The following is an 18,569-nucleotide window of genomic DNA, read 5'->3' as shown; positions in this document are numbered from 1 at the left end:
GAAACTGCAAGTGGATATTTGGTGCGATTGCGGCATCTAGTGGAAAAGGAACTACATGCAGAAGAAAACTAGATAGAAGCGCTCTCAGAAACTTCTTTCTGCTGAGTGCATTCAACTCACAGACTTGAACCTTCCTTTTCAAAGCGCAGTTTTGAAACACGCTTCTTGTTGAATCTGCAAGTGGATATTTGGAGCGTCTTGAGGCCTATGCTGGGAAATGAAATGTCTTCACCTAAGAAGTAGACAGAAGAATTCTCAGAAACTTCTTCGCGATGCACGCATCCAACTCACAGAGTTGAACCTTCCTTTTGAGAGAGCAGTTTGGAAACACTCTTTTTGTAGGGTCTGCAAGTGGATATATGGAGCGCTTTGAGGCCTATGCTGGAAAAGGAAATACCTTCACATAAAGACTGGACAGAAGCATTCTCAGAAACTTCTTTGTAACGTCTGCATTCAACTCACAGAGTTGAACCTTTCTTTCGATAGAGAAGTTTTGAAACACTCTTTTAGGAGAATCTTCAAGTGGATGGATGGAGTGCTTTGAGGCCTATGCTGGACAAGGAAATATCTTCACCTAGAAACTAGACAAAAGCATTCTCAGAAAGTTCCCTGTGCTTTGTGCATTCAACTCACAGAGTTCAACCTGCCTTTTGATAGAGCAGTTTTGAAACACTCTTTTTGTAGAATCTGCAAGTGGATATTTGGGGCGCTTTGACGCCTATGCTGGGAAATGAATTACCTTCACCTAAAAACTAGACTGAAGCATTCTCAGAAACTTCTTCACGATATGTGCATTCAACTCACAGAGTCGAACAGTTCTTTTCATAGAGCAGTTTTGAAAGACACTTTTAGTAGCATCTTCAAGTGGATGGATGGAGTGCTTTGAGGAATATGCTGGAAAAGGAAATATCTTCACGTAGAAACTAAACTAGACAAAACCATTCTCAGAAAGATCCCTGGGCTTTGTGCATTCAACACACAGAGTTGAACCTTCCTTTTGATAGAGGAGTTTGGAAACACTCTTTTTGAAGAATCTGCAAGTGGATATTTGGAGCGCTTTGAGGCCTATGCTGCAAAAGGAAATATCATTGCATAAAAGCTGGACGGAAGCATTCTCAGAAACTGCTTTGTGATAAGTGCATTCAACTCACAGAGTTGAACCTTCCTTTTGAGAGACCAGTTTTGAAACACAGTTTTTGTAGTCTCAGTAAGTGGATATTTGGAGCTCTTTGAGGCTTATGCTGGAAAAGGAAAAATCTTCATATACAAACTAGACAGAAGCATTTCAGAAACTGCTATGTCATGTGGGATTGAACTCACAGAGTTGAACATTCCTTTTCATGGAGCAGTTCTGCAACACTCTTTTTGTGGAAACTGCAAGTGGATATTTGGTGCGATTGCGGCATCTAGTGGAAAAGGAACTACATGCAGATGAAAACTAGATAGAAGCGCTCTCAGAAACTTCTTTCTGCTGAGTGCATTCAACTCACAGACTTGAACATTCCTTTTCAAAGCGCAGTTTTGAAACACTCTTTTTGTTGAATCTGCAAGTGGATATTTGGAGCGTCTTGAGGCCTATGCTGGGAAATGAAATGTCTTCACCTAAAAACTAGACAGAAGCATTCTCAGAAACTTCTTCGCGATGCACGCATTCAACTCACAGAGTTGAACCTTCCTTTTGAGAGAGCAGTTTGGAAACACTCTTTTTGTAGGATCTGCAAGTGGATATATGGAGCGCTTTGAGGCCTATGCTGGAAAAGGAAATACCTTCACATAAAGACTGGACAGAAGCATTCTCAGAAACTTCTTTGTAATGTCTGCATTCAACTCACAGAGTTGAACCTTTCTTTCGATAGAGAAGTTTTGAAACACTCTTTTAGGAGAATCTTCAAGTGGATGGATGAAGTGCTTTGAGGCCTATGCTGGACAAGGAAATATCTTCACCTAGAAACTAGACAAAAGCATTCTCAGAAAGTTCCCTGTGCTTTGTGCATTCAACTCACAGAGTTCAACCTGCCTTTTGACAGAGCAGTTTTGAAACACTGTTTTTGTAGAATCTGCAAGTGGATATTTGGAGCGCTTTGACGCCTATGCTGGGAAAAGAATTACCTTCACCTAAAAACTAGACTGAAGCATTCTCAGAAACTTCTTCACGATATGTGCATACAACTCACAGAGTCGAACGGTTCTTTTCATAGAGCAGTTTTGAAACACTCTTTTAGGAGACTCTTCAAGTGGATGGATTGAGCGCTTTGAGGCCTATGCTGGAAAAGGAAATATCTTCACGTAGAAACTAGACAAAACCATTCTCAGAAAGTTCCCTGTGCTTTGTGCATTCAACACACAGAGGTCAACCTTCCTTTTGAGAGAGCAGTTTGGAAACACTCTTTTTGTAGAATCTGCAAGTCGATATTTGGAGCGCTTTGAGGCCTATGCTGCAAAAGGAAATATCATTGCATAAAAGCTGGACGGAAGCATTCTCAGAAACTGCTTTGTGATAAGTGCATTCAACTCACAGAGTTGAACCTTCCTTTTGAGAGACCAGTTTTGAAACACAGTTTTTGTAGTCTCAGTAAGTGGATATTTGGAGCTCTTTGAGGCTTACGCTGGAAAAGGAAAAATCTTCATATACAAACTAGACAGAAGCATTTCAGAAACTGCTATGTCATGTGGGATTGAACTCACAGAGTTGAACATTCCTTTTCATGGAGCAGTTCTGCAACACTCTTTTTGTGGAAACTGCAAGTGGATATTTGGTGCGATTGCGGCATCTAGTGGAAAAGGAACTACATGCAGATGAAAACTAGATAGAAGCGCTCTCAGAAACTTCTTTCTGCTGAGTGCATTCAACTCACAGACTTGAACATTCCTTTTCAAAGCGCAGTTTTGAAACACTCTTTTTGTTGAATCTGCAAGTGGATATTTGGAGCGCCTTGAGGCCTATGCTGGGAAATGAAATGTCTTCACCTAAAAACTAGACAGAAGCATTCTCAGAAACTTCTTCGCGATGCACGCATTCAACTCACAGAGTTGAACCTTCCTTTTGAGAGAGCAGTTTGGAAACACTCTTTTTGTAGAGTCTGCAAGTGGATATATGGAGCGCTTTGAGGCCTATGCTGGAAAAGGAAATACCTTCACATAAAGACTGGACAGAAGCATTCTCAGAAACTTCTTTGTAACGTCTGCATTCAACTCACAGAGTTGAACCTTTCTTTCGATAGAGAAGTTTTGAAACACTCTTTTAGGAGAATCTTCAAGTGGATGGATGGAGTGCTTTGAGGCATATGCTGGACAAGGATATATCTTCACCTACAAACTAGACAAAAGCATTCTCAGAAAGTTCCCTGTGCTTTGTGCATTCAACTCACAGAGTTCAACCTGCCTTTTGATAGAGCAGTTTTGAAACACTCTTTTTGTAGAATCTGCAAGTGGATATTTGGAGCGCTTTGTCGCCTATGCTGGGAAAAGAATTACCTTCACCTAAAAACTAGACTGAAGCATTCTCAGAAACTTCTTCACGATATGTGCATTCAACTCACAGAGTTGAACAGTTCTTTTCATAGGGCAGTTTTGAAACACACTTTTAGTAGAATCTTCAAGTGGATGGATGGAGTGCTTTGAGGCCTATGCTGGAAAAGGAAATATCTTCAGGTAGAAACTAGACAAAACCATTCTCAGAAAGATCCCTGTGCTTTGTGCATTCAACACACAGAGTTGAACCTTCCTTTTGAGAGAGCAGTTTGGAAACACTCTTTTTGTAGAATCTGCATGTCGATATTTGGAGCGCTTTGAGGCCTATGCTGCAAAAGGAAATATCATTGCATAAAAGCTGGACGGAAGCATTCTCAGAAACTGCTTTGTGATAAGTGCATTCAACTCACAGAGTTGAACCTTCCTTTTGAGAGACCAGTTTTGAAACACAGTTTTTGTAGACTCAGCAAGTGGATATTTGGAGCTCTTTGAGGCTTATGCTGGAAAAGGAAAAATCTTCATATACAAACTAGACAGAAGCATTTCAGAAACTGCTATGTCATGTGGGGATTGAACTCACAGAGTTGAACATTCCTTTTCATGGAGCAGTTCTGCAACACTCTTTTTGTGGAAACTGCAAGTGGATATTTGGTGCGATTGCGGCATCTAGTGGAAAAGGAACTACATGCAGATGAAAACTAGATAGAAGCGCTCTCAGAAACTTCTTTCTGCTGAGTGCATTCAACTCACAGACTTGAACCTTCCTTTTCAAAGCGCAGTTTTGAAACACTCTTTTTGTTGTATCTGCAAGTGGATATTTGGAGCGCCTTGAGGCCTATGCTGGGAAATGAAATATCTTCACCTAAAAACTAGACAGAAGCATTCTCAGAAACTTCTTCGCCATGCACGCATTCAACTCACAGAGTTGAACCTTCCTTTTGAGAGAGCAGTTTGGAAACACTCTTTTTGTAGAGTCTGCAAGTGGATATATGGAGCGCTTTGAGGCCTATGCTGGAAAAGGAAATACCTTCACATAAAGACTGGACAGAAGCATTCTCAGAAACTTCTTTGTAACGTCTGCATTCAACTCACAGAGTTGAACCTTTCTTTCGATAGAGAAGTTTTGAAACACTCTTTTAGGAGAATCTTCAAGTGGATGGATGGAGTGCTTTGAGGCCTATGCTGGACAAGGAAATATCTTCACCTACAAAATAGACAAAAGCATTCTCAGAAAGTTCCCTGTGCTTTGTGCATTCAACTCACAGAGTTCAACCTGCCTTTTGATAGAGCAGTTTTGAAACACTCTTTTTGTAGAATCTGCAAGTGGATATTTGGGGCGCTTTGACGCCTATGCTGGGAAATGAATTACCTTCACCAAAAAACTAGACTGAAGCATTCTCAGAAGCTTCTTCACGATATGTGCATTCAACTCACAGAGTCGAACAGTTCTTTTCATAGAGCAGTTTTGAAACACACTTTTAGTAGAATCTTCAAGTGGATGGATGGAGTGCTTTGAGGCGTATGCTGGAAAAGGAAATATCTTCACATAGAAACTAAACTAGACAAAACCATTCTCAGAAAGATCCCTGTGCTTTGTGCATTCAACACAGAGACTTGAACCTTCCTTTTGATAGAGCAGTTTGGAAACACTCTTTTTGAAGAATCTGCAAGTGGATATTTGGAGCGCTTTGAGGCCTATGTTGCAAAAGGAAATATCATTGCATAAAAGCTGGACGGAAGCATTCTCAGAAACTGCTTTGTGATAAGTGCATTCAACTCACAGAGTTGAACCTTCCTTTTGAGAGACCAGTTTTGAAACACAGTTTTTGTAGTCTCAGTAAGTGGATATTTGGAGCTCTTTGAGGCTTATGCTGGAAAAGGAAATATCTTCATATACAAACCAGACAGAAGCATTTCAGAAACTGCTATGTCATGTGGGATTGAACTCACAGATTTGAACATTCCTTTTCATGGAGCAGTTCTGCAGTACTCTTTTTGTGGAAACTGCAAGTGGATATTTGGTGCGATTGCGGCATCTAGTGGAAAAGGAACTACATGCAGATGAAAACTAGACAGAAGCGCTCTCAGAAACTTCTTTCTGCTGAGTGCATTCAACTCACAGACTTGAACATTCCTTTTCAAAGCGCAGTTTTGAAACACTCTTTTTGTTGAATCTGCAAGTGGATATTTGGAGAGTCTTGAGGCCTATGCTGGGAAATGAAATGTCTTCATCTAAAAACTAGACAGAAGCATTCTCAGAAACTTCTTCGCGATGCACGCATTCAACTCACAGAGTTGAACCTTCCTTTTGAGAGAGCAGTTTGGAAACACTCTTTTTGTAGAATCTGCAAGTGGATATATGGAGCGCTTTGAGGCCTATGCTGGAAAAGGAAATACCTTCACATAAAGACTGCACAGAAGCATTCTCAGAAACTTCTTTGTAATGTCTGCATTCAACTCACAGAGTTGAACCTTTCTTTCGATAGAGAAGTTTTGAAACACTCTTTTAGGAGAATCTTCAAGTGGATGGATGAAGTGCTTTGAGGCCTATGCTGGACAAGGAAATATCTTCACCTAGAAACTAGACAAAAGCATTCTCAGAAAGTTCCCTGTGCTTTGTGCATTCAACTCACAGAGTTCAACCTGCCTTTTGACAGAGCAGTTTTGAAACACTCTTTTTGTAGAATCTGCAAGTGGATATTTGGAGCGCTTTGACGCCTATGCTGGGAAAAGGATTACCTTCACCTAAAAACTAGACTGAAGCATTCTCAGAAACTTCTTCACGATATGTGCATACAACTCACAGAGTCGAACAGTTCTTTTCATAGAGCAGTTTTGAAACACTCTTTTAGGAGACTCTTCAAGTGGATGGATTGAGCGCTTTGAGGCCTATGCTGGAAAAGGAAATATCTTCACGTAGAAACTAGACAAAACCATTCTCAGAAAGTTCCCTGTGCTTTGTGCATTCAACACACAGAGATCAACCTGCCTTTCGATAGAGCAGTTTTGAAACACTCTTTTTGAAGAATCTGCAAGTGGATATTTGGAGGGCTTTGAGGCCTATGCTGCAAAAGGAAATATCATTGCATAAAAGCTGGACGGAAGCATTCTCAGAAACTGCTTTGTGATAAGTGCATTCAACTCACAGAGTTGAACCTTCCTTTGGAGAGACCAGTTTTGAAACAGTTTTTGTAGACTCACCAAGTGGATATTTGGAGCTCTTTGAGGCTTATGCTGGAAAAGGATATATCTTCATATACAAACTAGACAGAAGCATTTCACAAACTGCTATGTCATGTGGGGATTGAACTCACAGAGTTGAACATTCCTTTTCATGGAGCAGTTCTGCAACACTCTTTTTGTGGAAGCTGCAAGTGGATATTTGGTGCGATTGCGGCATCTAGTGGAAAAGGAACTACATGCAGATGAAAACTAGATAGAAGCGCTCTCAGAAACTTCTTTCTGCTGAGTGCATTCAACTGACAGACTTGAACCTTCCTTTTCAAAGCGCAGTTTTGAAACACTCTTTTTGTTGTATCTGCAAGTGGATATTTGGAGCGCCTTGAGGCCTATGCTGGGAAATGAAATATCTTCACCTAAAAACTAGACAGAAGCATTCTCAGAAACTTCTTCGCGATGCACGCATTCAACTCACAGAGTTGAACCTTCCTTTTGAGAGAGCAGTTTGGAAACACTCTTTTTGTAGAGTCTGCAAGTGGATATATGGAGCGCTTTGAGGCCTATGCTGGAAAAGGAAATACCTTCACATAAAGACTGGAGAGAAGCATTCTCAGAAACTTCTTTGTAACGTCTGCATTCAACTCACAGAGTTGAACCTTTCTTTCGATAGAGAAGTTTTGAAACACTCTTTTAGGAGAATCTTCAAGTGGATGGATGGAGTGCTTTGAGGCCTATGCTGGACAAGGAAATATCTTCACCTACAAAATAGAGAAAAGCATTCTCAGAAAGTTCCCTGTGCTTTGTGCATTCAACTCACAGAGTTCAACCTGCCTTTTGATAGAGCAGTTTTGAAACACTCTTTTTGTAGAATCTGCAAGTGGATATTTGGGGCGCTGTGACGCCTATGCTGGGAAATGAATTACCTTCACCAAAAAACTAGACTGAAGCATTCTCAGAAACTTCTTCACGATATGTGCATTCAACTCACAGAGTCGAACAGTTCTTTTCATAGAGCAGTTTTGAAACACACTTTTAGTAGAATCTTCATGTGGATGGTTGGAGTGCTTTGAGGCCTATGCTGGAAAAGGAAATATCTTCACGTAGAAACTAGACAAGACCATTCTCAGAAAGATCCCTGTGCTTTGTGCATTCAACACACAGAGTTGAACCTTCCTTTTGAGAGAGCAGTTTTGAAACACTCTTTTTGAAGAATCTGCAAGTGGATATTTGGAGGGCTTTGAGGCCTATGCTGCAAAAGGAAATATCATTGCATAAAAGCTGGACGGAAGCATTCTCAGAAACTGCTTTGTGATAAGTGCATTCAACTCACAGAGTTGAACCTTCCTTTTGAGAGACCAGTTTTGAAACACAGTTTTTGTAGTCTCAGTAAGTGGATATTTGGAGCTCTTTGAGGCTTATGCTGGAAAAGGAAATATCTTCATATACAAACTAGACAGAAGCATTTCAGAAACTGCTATGTCATGTGGGATTGAACTCACAGAGTTGAACATTCCTTTTCATGGAGGAGTTCTGCAGTACTCTTTTTGTGGAAACTGCAAGTGGATATTTGGTGCGATTGCGGCATCTAGTGGATAAGGAACTACATGCAGATGAAAACTAGATAGAAGCGCTCTCAGAAACTTCTTTCTGCTGAGTGCATTCAACTCACAGACTTGAACCTTCCTTTTCAAAGCGCAGTTTTGAAACACCCTTTTTGTTGAATCTGCAGGTGGATATTTGGAGCGTCTTGAGGCCTATGCTGGGAAATGAAATGTCTTCACCTAAAAACTAGACAGAAGCATTCTCAGAAACTTCTTCGCGATGCACGCATTCAACTCACAGAGTTGAACCTTCCTTTTGAGAGAGCAGTTTGGAAACACTCTTTTTGTAGAATCTGCAAGTGGATATATGGAGCGCTTTGAGGCCTATGCTGGAAAAGGAAATACCTTCACATAAAGACTGGACAGAAGCATTCTCAGAAACTTCTTTGTAATGTCTGCATTCAACTCACAGAGTTGAACCTTTCTTTCGATAGAGAAGTTTTGAAACACTCTTTTAGGAGAATCTTCAAGTGGATGGATGGAGTGCTTTGAGGCCTATGCTGGACAAGGAAATATCTTCACCTACAAACTAGACAAAAGCATTCTCAGAAAGTTCCCTGTGCTTTGTGCATTCAACTCACAGAGTTCAACCTGCCTTTTGATAGAGCAGTTTTGAAACACTCTTTTTGTAGAATCTGCAAGTGGATATTTGGGGCGCTTTGACGCCTATGCTGGGAAATGAATTACCTTCTCCAAAAAACTAGACTGAAGCATTCTCAGAAACTTCTTCACGATATGTGCATTCAACTCACAGAGTCGAACAGTTCTTTTCATAGAGCAGTTTTGAAACACACTTTTAGTAGAATCTTCAAGTGGATGGATGGAGTGCTTTGAGGCCTATGCTGGAAAAGGAAATATCTTCACGTAGAAACTAAACTAGACAAAACCATTCTCAGAAAGATCCCTGTGCTTTGTGCTTTCAACACAGAGAGTTGAACCTTCCTTTTGATAGAGCAGTTTGGAAACACTCTTTTTGAAGAATCTGCAAGTGGATATTTGGAGCGCTTTGAGGCCTATGCTGCAAAAGGAAATATCATTGCATAAAAGCTGGACGGAAGCATTCTCAGAAACTGCTTTGTGATAAGTGCATTCAACTCACAGAGTTGAACCTTCCTTTTGAGAGACCAGTTTTGAAACACAGTTTTTGTAGTCTCAGTAAGTGGATATTTGGAGCTCTTTGAGGCTTATGCTGGAAAAGGAAATATCTTCATATACAAACTAGACAGAAGCATTTCAGAAACTGCTATGTCATGTGGGATTGAACTCACAGAGTTGAACATTCCTTTTCATGGAGCAGTTCTGCAGTACTCTTTTTGTGGAAACTGCAAGTGGATATTTGGTGCGATTGCGGCATCTAGTGGAAAAGGAACTACATGCAGATGAAAACTAGACAGAAGCGCTCTCAGAAACTTCTTTCTGCTGAGTGCATTCAACTCACAGACTTGAACCTTCCTTTTCAAAGCGCAGTTTTGAAACACTCTTTTTGTTGAATCTGCAAGTGGATATTTGGAGAGTCTTGAGGCCTATGCTGGGAAATGAAATGTCTTCATCTAAAAACTAGACAGAAGCATTCTCAGAAACTTCTTCGCGATGCACGCATTCAACTCACAGAGTTGAACCTTCCTTTTGAGAGAGCAGTTTGGAAACACTCTTTTTGTAGAATCTGCAAGTGGATATATGGAGCGCTTTGAGGCCTATGCTGGAAAAGGAAATACCTTCACATAAAGACTGCACAGAAGCATTCTCAGAAACTTCTTTGTAATGTCTGCATTCAACTCACAGTGTTGAACCTTTCTTTCGATTGAGAAGTTTTGAAACACTCTTTTAGGAGAATCTTCAAGTGGATGGATGAAGTGCTTTGAGGCCTATGCTGGACAAGGAAATATCTTCACCTAGAAACTAGACAAAAGCATTCTCAGAAAGTTCCCTGTGCTTTGTGCATTCAACTCACAGAGTTCAACCTGCCTGTTGACAGAGCAGTTTTGAAACACTCTTTTTGTAGAATCTGCAAGTGGATATTTGGAGCGCTTTGACGCCTATGCGGGGAAAAGAATTACCTTCACCTAAAAAGTAGACTGAAGCATTCTCAGAAACTTCTTCACGATATGTGCATACAACTCACAGAGTCGAACAGTTCTTTTCATAGAGTAGTTTTGAAACACTCTTTTAGGAGACTCTTCAAGTGGATGGATTGAGCGCTTTGAGGCCTATGCTGGAAAAGGAAATATCTTCACGTAGAAACTAGACAAAACCATTCTCAGAAAGTTCCCTGTGCTTTGTGCTTTCAACACACAGAGATCAACCTGCCTTTCGATAGAGCAGTTTTGAAACACTCTTTTTGAAGAATCTGCAAGTGGATATTTGGAGCGCTTTGAGGCCTATGCTGCAAAAGGAAATATCATTGCATAAAAGCTGGACGGAAGCATTCTCAGAAACTGCTTTGTGATAAGTGCATTCAACTCACAGAGTTGAACCTTCCTTTGGAGAGACCAGTTTTGAAACAGTTTTTGTAGACTCAGCAAGTGGATATTTGGAGCTCTTTGAGGCTTATGCTGGAAAAGGATATATCTTCATATACAAACTAGACAGAAGCATTTCAGAAACTGCTATGTCATGTGGGGATTGAACTCACAGAGTTGAACATTCCTTTTCATGGAGCAGTTCTGCAACACTCTTTTTGTGGAAGCTGCAAGTGGATATTTGGTGCCATTGCGGCATCTAGTGGAAAAGGAACTACACGCAGATGAAAACTTGATAGAAGCGCTCTCAGAAACTTCTTTCTGCTGAGTGCATTCAACTCACAGACTTGAACCTTCCTTTTCAAAGCGCAGTTTTGAAACACTCTTTTTGTTGTATCTGCAAGTGGATATTTGGAGCGCCTTGAGGCCTATGCTGGGAAATGAAATATCTTCACCTGAAAACTAGACAGAAGCATTCTCAGAAACTTCTTCGCGATGCACGCATTCAACTCACAGAGTTGAACCTTCCTTTTGAGAGAGCAGTTTGGAAACACTCTTTTTGTAGAGTCTGCAAGTGGATATATGGAGCGCTTTGAGGCCTATGCTGGAAAAGGAAATACCTTCACATAAAGACTGGACAGAAGCATTCTCAGAAACTTCTTTGTAACGTCTGCATTCAACTCACAGAGTTGAACCTTTCTTTCGATAGAGAAGTTTTGAAACACTCTTTTAGGAGAATCTTCAAGTGGATGGATGGAGTGCTTTGAGGCCTATGCTGGACAAGGAAATATCTTCACCTACAAACTAGACAAAAGCATTCTCAGAAAGTTCCCTGTGCTTTGTGCATTCAACTCACAGAGTTCAACCTGCCTTTTGATAGAGCAGTTTTGAAACACTCTTTTTGTAGAATCTGCAAGTGGATATTTGGGGTGCTTTGACGCCTATGCTGGGAAATGAATTACCTTCACCTAAAAACTAGACTGAAGCATTCTCAGAAACTTCTTCACGATATGTGCATACAACTCACAGAGTCGAACAGTTCTTTTCATAGAGCAGTTTTGAAACACTCTTTTAGGAGACTCTTCAAGTGGATGGATGGAGTGCTTTGAGGCCTATGCTGGAAAAGGAAATATCTTCACGTAGAAACTAGACAAAACCATTCTCAGAAAGATCCCTGTGCTTTGTGCATTCAACACACGGAGTTGAACCTTTCTTTTGAGAGAGCAGTTTTGAAACACTGTTTTTGTTGTATCTGCAAGTGGATATTTGGAGCGCCTTGAGGCCTATGCTGGGAAATGAAATATCTTCACCTAAAAACTAGACAGAAGAATTCTCAGAAACTTCTTCGCGATGCACGCATTCAACTCACAGAGTTGAACCTTCCTTTTGAGAGAGCAGTTTGGAAACACTCTTTTTGTAGAGTCTGCAAGTGGATATATGGAGCGCTTTGAGGCCTATGCTGGAAAAGGAAATACCTTCACATAAAGACTGGACAGAAGCATTCTCAGAAACTTCTTTGTAACGTCTGCATTCAACTCACAGAGTTGAACCTTTCTTTCGATAGAGAAGTTTTGAAACACTCTTTTAGGGGAATCTTCAAGTGGATGGATGGAGTGCTTTGAGGCCTATGCTGGACAAGGAAATATCTTCACCTACAAACTAGACAAAAGCATTCTCAGAAAGTTCCCTGTGCTTTGTGCATTCAACTCACAGAGTTCAACCTGCCTTTTGATAGAGCAGTTTTGAAACACTCTTTTTGTAGAATCTGCAACTGGATATTTGGAGCGCTTTGTCGCCTATGCTGGGAAAAGAATTACCTTCACCTAAAAACTAGACTGAAGCATTCTCAGAAACTCCTTCACGATATGTGCATTCAACTCACAGAGTCGAACAGTTCTTTTCATAGGGCAGTTTTGAAACACACTTTTAGTAGAATCTTAAAGTGGATGGATGGAGTGCTTTGAGGCCTATGCTGGAAAAGGAAATATCTTCACGTAGAAACTAGACAAAACCATTCTCAGAAAGATCCCTGTGCTTTGTGCATTCAACACACAGAGTTGAACCTTCCTTTTGAGAGAGCAGTTTGGAAACACTCTTTTTGTAGAATCTGCATGTCGATATTTGGAGCGCTTTGAGGCCTATGCTGCAAAAGGAAATATCATTGCATAAAAGCTGGACGGAAGCATTCTCAGAAACTGCTTTGTGATAAGTGCATTCAACTCACAGGGTTGAACCTTCCTTTTGAGAGACCAGTTTTGAAACACAGTTTTTGTAGACTCAGCAAGTGGATATTTGGAGCTCTTTGAGGCTTATGCTGGAAAAGGAAAAATCTTCATATACAAACTAGACAGAAGCATTTCAGAAACTGCTATGTCATGTGGGGATTGAACTCACAGAGTTGAACATTCCTTTTCATGGAGCAGTTCTGCAACACTCTTTTTGTGGAAACTGCAAGTGGATATTTGGTACGATTGCGGCATCTAGTGGAAAAGGAACTACATGCAGATGAAAACTAGATAGAAGCGCTCTCAGAAACTTCTTTCTGCTGAGTGCATTCAACTCACAGACTTGAACCTTCCTTTTCAAAGCGCAGTTTTGAAACACTCTTTTTGTTGTATCTGCAAGTGGATATTTGGAGCGCCTTGAGGCCTATGCTGGGAAATGAAATATCTTCACCTAACAACTAGACAGAAGCATTCTCAGAAACTTCTTCGCGATGCACGCATTCAACTCACAGAGTTGAACCTTCCTTTTGAGAGAGCAGTTTGGAAACACTCTTTTTGTAGAGTCTGCAAGTGGATATATGGAGCGCTTTGAGGCCTATGCTGGAAAAGGAAATACCTTCACATAAAGACTGGACAGAAGCATTCTCAGAAACTTCTTTGTAACGTCTGCATTCAACTGACAGAGTTGAACCTTTCTTTCGATAGAGAAGTTTTGAAACACTCTTTTAGGAGAATCTTCAAGTGGATGGATGGAGTGCTTTGAGGCCTATGCTGGACAAGGAAATATCTTCACCTACAAAATAGAGAAAAGCATTCTCAGAAAGTTCCCTGTGCTTTGTGCATTCAACTCACAGAGTTCAACCTGCCTTTTGATAGAGCAGTTTTGAAACACTCTTTTTGTAGAATCTGCAAGTGGATATTTGGGGCGCTTTGACGCCTATGCTGGGAAATGAATTACCTTCACCAAAAAACTAGACTGAAGCATTCTCAGAAACTTCTTCACGATATGTGCATTCAACTCACAGAGTCGAACAGTTCTTTTCATAGAGCAGTTTTGAAACACACTTTTAGTAGAATCTTCAAGTGGATGGATGGAGTGCTTTGAGGCCTATGCTGGAAAAGGAAATATCTTCACGTAGAAACTAAACTAGACAAAACCATTCTCAGAAAGATCCCTGTGCTTTGTGCATTCAACACAGAGAGTTGAACCTTCCTTTTGATAGAGCAGTTTTGAAACACTCTTTTTGAAGAATCTGCAAGTGGATATTTGGAGCGCTTTGAGGCCTATGCTGCAAAAGGAAATATCATTGCATAAAAGCTGGACGGAAGCATTCTCAGAAACTGCTTTGTGATAAGTGCATTCAACTCACAGAGTTGAACCTTCCTTTGGAGAGACCAGTTTTGAAACACAGTTTTTGTAGACTCAGCAAGTGGATATTTGGAGCTCTTTGAGGCTTATGCTGGAAAAGGAAAAATCTTCATATACAAACTAGACAGAAGCATTTCAGAAACTGCTATGTCATGTGGGGATTGAACTCACAGAGTTGAACATTCCTTTTCATGGAGCAGTTCTGCAACACTCTTTTTGTGGAAACTGCAAGTGGATATTTGGTGCGATTCCGGCATCTAGTGGAAAAGGAACTACATGCAGATGAAAACTAGATAGAAGCGCTCTCAGAAACTTCTTTCTGCTGAGTGCATTCAACTCACAGACTTGAACCTTCCTTTTCAAAGCGCAGATTTGAAACACTCTTTTTGTTGTATCTGCAAGTGGATATTTGGAGCGCCTTGAGGCCTATGCTGGGAAATGAAATATCTTCACCTAAAAACTAGACAGAAGCATTCTCAGAAACTTCTTCGCGATGCACGCATTCAACTCACAGAGTTGAACCTTCCTTTTGAGAGAGCAGTTTGGAAACACTCTTTTTGTAGAGTCTGCAAGTGGATATATGGAGCGCTTTGAGGCCTATGCTGGAAAAGGAAATACCTTCACATAAAGACTGGACAGAAGCATTCTCAGAAACTTCTTTGTAACGTCTGCATTCAACTCACAGAGTTGAACCTTTCTTTCGATAGAGAAGTTTTGAAACACTCTTTTAGGAGAATCTTCAAGTGGATGGATGGAGTGCTTTGAGGCCTATGCTGGACAAGGAAATATCTTCACCTACAAAATAGAGAAAAGCATTCTCAGAAAGTTCCCTGTGCTTTGTGCATTCAACTCACAGAGTTCAACCTGCCTTTTGATAGAGCAGTTTTGAAACACTCTTTTTGTAGAATCTGCAAGTGGATATTTGGGGCGCTTTGACGCCTATGCTGGGAAATGAATTACCTTCACCAAAAAACTAGACTGAAGCATTCTCAGAAACTTCTTCACGATATGTGCATTCAACTCACAGAGTCGAACAGTTCTTTTCATAGAGCAGTTTTGAAACACACTTTTAGTAGAATCTTCAAGTGGATGGATGGAGTGCTTTGAGGCCTATGCTGGAAAAGGAAATATCTTCACGTAGAAACTAAACTAGACAAAACCATTCTCAGAAAGATCCCTGTGCTTTGTGCATTCAACACAGAGAGTTGAACCTTCCTTTTGATAGAGCAGTTTGGAAACACTCTTTTTGAAGAATCTGCAAGTGGATATTTGGAGCGCTTTGAGGCCTATGCTGCAAAAGGAAATATCATTGCATAAAAGCTGGACGGAAGCATTCTCAGAAACTGCTTTGTGATAAGTGCATTCAACACACAGAGTTGAACCTTCCTTTTGAGAGACCAGTTTTGAAACACAGTTTTTGTAGTCTCAGTAAGTGGATATTTGGAGCTCTTTGAGGCTTATGCTGGAAAAGGAAATATCTTCATATACAAACTAGACAGAAGCATTTCAGAAACTGCTATGTCATGTGGGATTGAACTCACAGAGTTGAACATTCCTTTTCATGGAGCAGTTCTGCAGTACTCTTTTTGTGGAAACTGCAAGTGGATATTTGGTGCGATTGCGGCATCTAGTGGAAAAGGAACTACATGCAGATGAAAACTAGACAGAAGCGCTCTCAGAAACTTCTTTCTGCTGAGTGCATTCAACTCACAGACTTGAACCTTCCTTTTCAAAGCGCAGTTTTGAAACACTCTTTTTGTTGAATCTGCAAGTGGATATTTGGAGCGTCTTGAGGCCTATGCTGGGAAATGAAATGTCTTCACCTAAGAAGTAGACAGAAGCATTGTCAGAAACTTCTTCGCGATGCACGCATTCAACCCACAGGGTTGAACCTTCCTTTTGAGAGAGCAGTTTGGAAACACTCTTTTTGAAGAATCTGCAAGTGGATATTTGGAGCGCTTTGAGGCCTATGCTGCAAAAGGAAATATCATTGCATAAAAGCTGGACGGAAGCATTCTCAGAAACTGCTTTGTGATAAGTGCTCTCAACTCACAGAGTTGAACCTTCCTTTGGAGAGACCAGTTTTGAAACACAGTTTTTGTAGACTCAGCAAGTGGATATTTGGAGCTCTTTGAGGCTTATGCTGGAAAAGGAAATATCTTCATATACAAACTAGAGAGAAGCATTTCAGAAACTGCTATGTCATGTGGGGATTGAACTCACAGAGTTGAACATTCCTTTTCATGGAGCAGTTCTGCAACACTCTTTTTGTGGAAACTGCAAGTGGATATTTGGTGCGATTGCGGCATCTAGTGGAAAAGGAACTACATGCAGATGAAAACTTGATAGAAGCGCTCTCAGAAACTTCTTTCTGCTGAGTGCATTCAATTGACAGACTTGAACCTTCCTTTTCAAAGCGCAGTTTTGAAACACTCTTTTTGTTGTATCTGCAAGTGGATATTTGGAGCGCCTTGAGGCCTATGCTGGGAAATGAAATATCTTCACCTAAAAACTAGACAGAAGCATTCTCAGAAACTTCTTCGCGATGCACGCATTCAACTCACAGAGTTGAACCTTCCTTTTGAGAGAGCAGTTTGGAAACACTCTTTTTGTAGAGTCTGCAAGTGGATATATGGAGCGCTTTGAGGCCTATGCTGGAAAAGGAAATACCTTCACATAAAGACTGGACAGAAGCATTCTCAGAAACTTCTTTGTAACGTCTGCATTCAACTCACAGAGTTGAACCTTTCTTTCGATAGAGAAGTTTTGAAACACTCTTTTAGGAGAATCTTCAAGTGGATGGATGAAGTGCTTTGAGGCCTATGCTGGACAAGGAAATATCTTCACCTAGAAACTAGACAAAAGCATTCTCAGAATGTTCCCTGTGCTTTGTGCATTCAACTCACAGAGTTCAACCTGCCTTTTGATAGAGCAGTTTTGAAACACTCTTTTTGTAGAATCTGCAAGTGGATATTTGGGGCCCTTTGACGCCTATGCTGGGAAATGAATTACCTTCACCAAAAAACTAGACTGAAGCATTCTCAGAAACTTCTTCACGATATGTGCATTCAACTCACAGAGTCGAACAGTTCTTTTCATAGAGCAGTTTTGAAACACACTTTTAGTAGAATCTTCAAGTGGATGGATGGAGTGCTTTGAGGCCTATGCTGGAAAAGGAAATATCTTCACGTAGAAACTAAAGTAGACGAAACCATTCTCAGAAAGATCCCTGTGCTTTGTGCATTCAACACACAGAGTTGAACCTTCCTTTTGATAGAGCAGTTTGGAAACACTCTTTTTGAAGAATCTGCAAGTGGATATTTGGAGCGCTTTGAGGCCTATGCTGCAAAAGGAAATATCATTGCATAAAAGCTGGACGGAAGCATTCTCAGAAACTGCTTTGTGATAAGTGCATTCAACTCACAGAGTTGAACCTTCCTTTGGAGAGACCAGTTTTGAAACACAGTTTATGTAGACTCAGCAAGTGGATATTTGGAGCTCTTTGAGGCTTATGCTGGAAAAGGAAATATCTTCAAATACAAACTAGACAGAAGCATTTCAGAAACTGCTATGTCATGTGGGGATTGAACTCACAGAGTTGAACATTCCTTTTCATGGAGCAGTTCTGCAGTACTCTTTTTGTGGAAACTGCAAGTGGATATTTGGTGCGATTGCGGCATCTAGTGGAAAACGAACTACATGCAGATGAAAACTAGATAGAAGCGCTCTCAGAAACTTCTTTCTGCTGAGTGCATTCAACTCACAGACTTGAACCTTCCTTTTCAAAGCGCAGTTTTGAAACACTCTTTTCGTTGAATCTGCAAGTGGATATTTGGAGCGTCTTGAGGCCTATGCTGGGAAATGAAATGTCTTCACCTAAGAAGTAGACAGAAGCATTCTCAGAAACTTCTTCGCGATGCACGCATTCAACTCACAGAGTTGAACCTTCCTTTTGAGAGAGCAGTTTGGAAACACTCTTTTTGTAGAATCTGCAAGTGGATATATGGAGCGCTTTGAGGCCTATGCTGGAAAAGGAAATACCTTCACATAAAGACTGGACAGAAGCATTCTCAGAAACTTCTTTGTAATGTCTGCATTCAACTCACAGAGTTGAACCTTTCTTTCGATAGAGAAGTTTTGAATCACTCTTTTAGGAGAATCTTCAAGTGGATGGATGAAGTGCTTTGAGGCCTATGCTGGACAAGGAAATATCTTCACCTAGAAACTAGACAAAAGCATTCTCAGAAAGTTCCCTGTGCTTTGT

This window comes from Pongo abelii, chromosome X (assembly GCF_028885655.2).
Source record: "Pongo abelii isolate AG06213 chromosome X, NHGRI_mPonAbe1-v2.0_pri, whole genome shotgun sequence".
NCBI lineage: Eukaryota > Metazoa > Chordata > Mammalia > Primates > Hominidae > Pongo > Pongo abelii.
The sequence above is the reverse complement of the archived record's forward strand: the minus strand, read 5'-3'. Positions refer to the sequence as shown.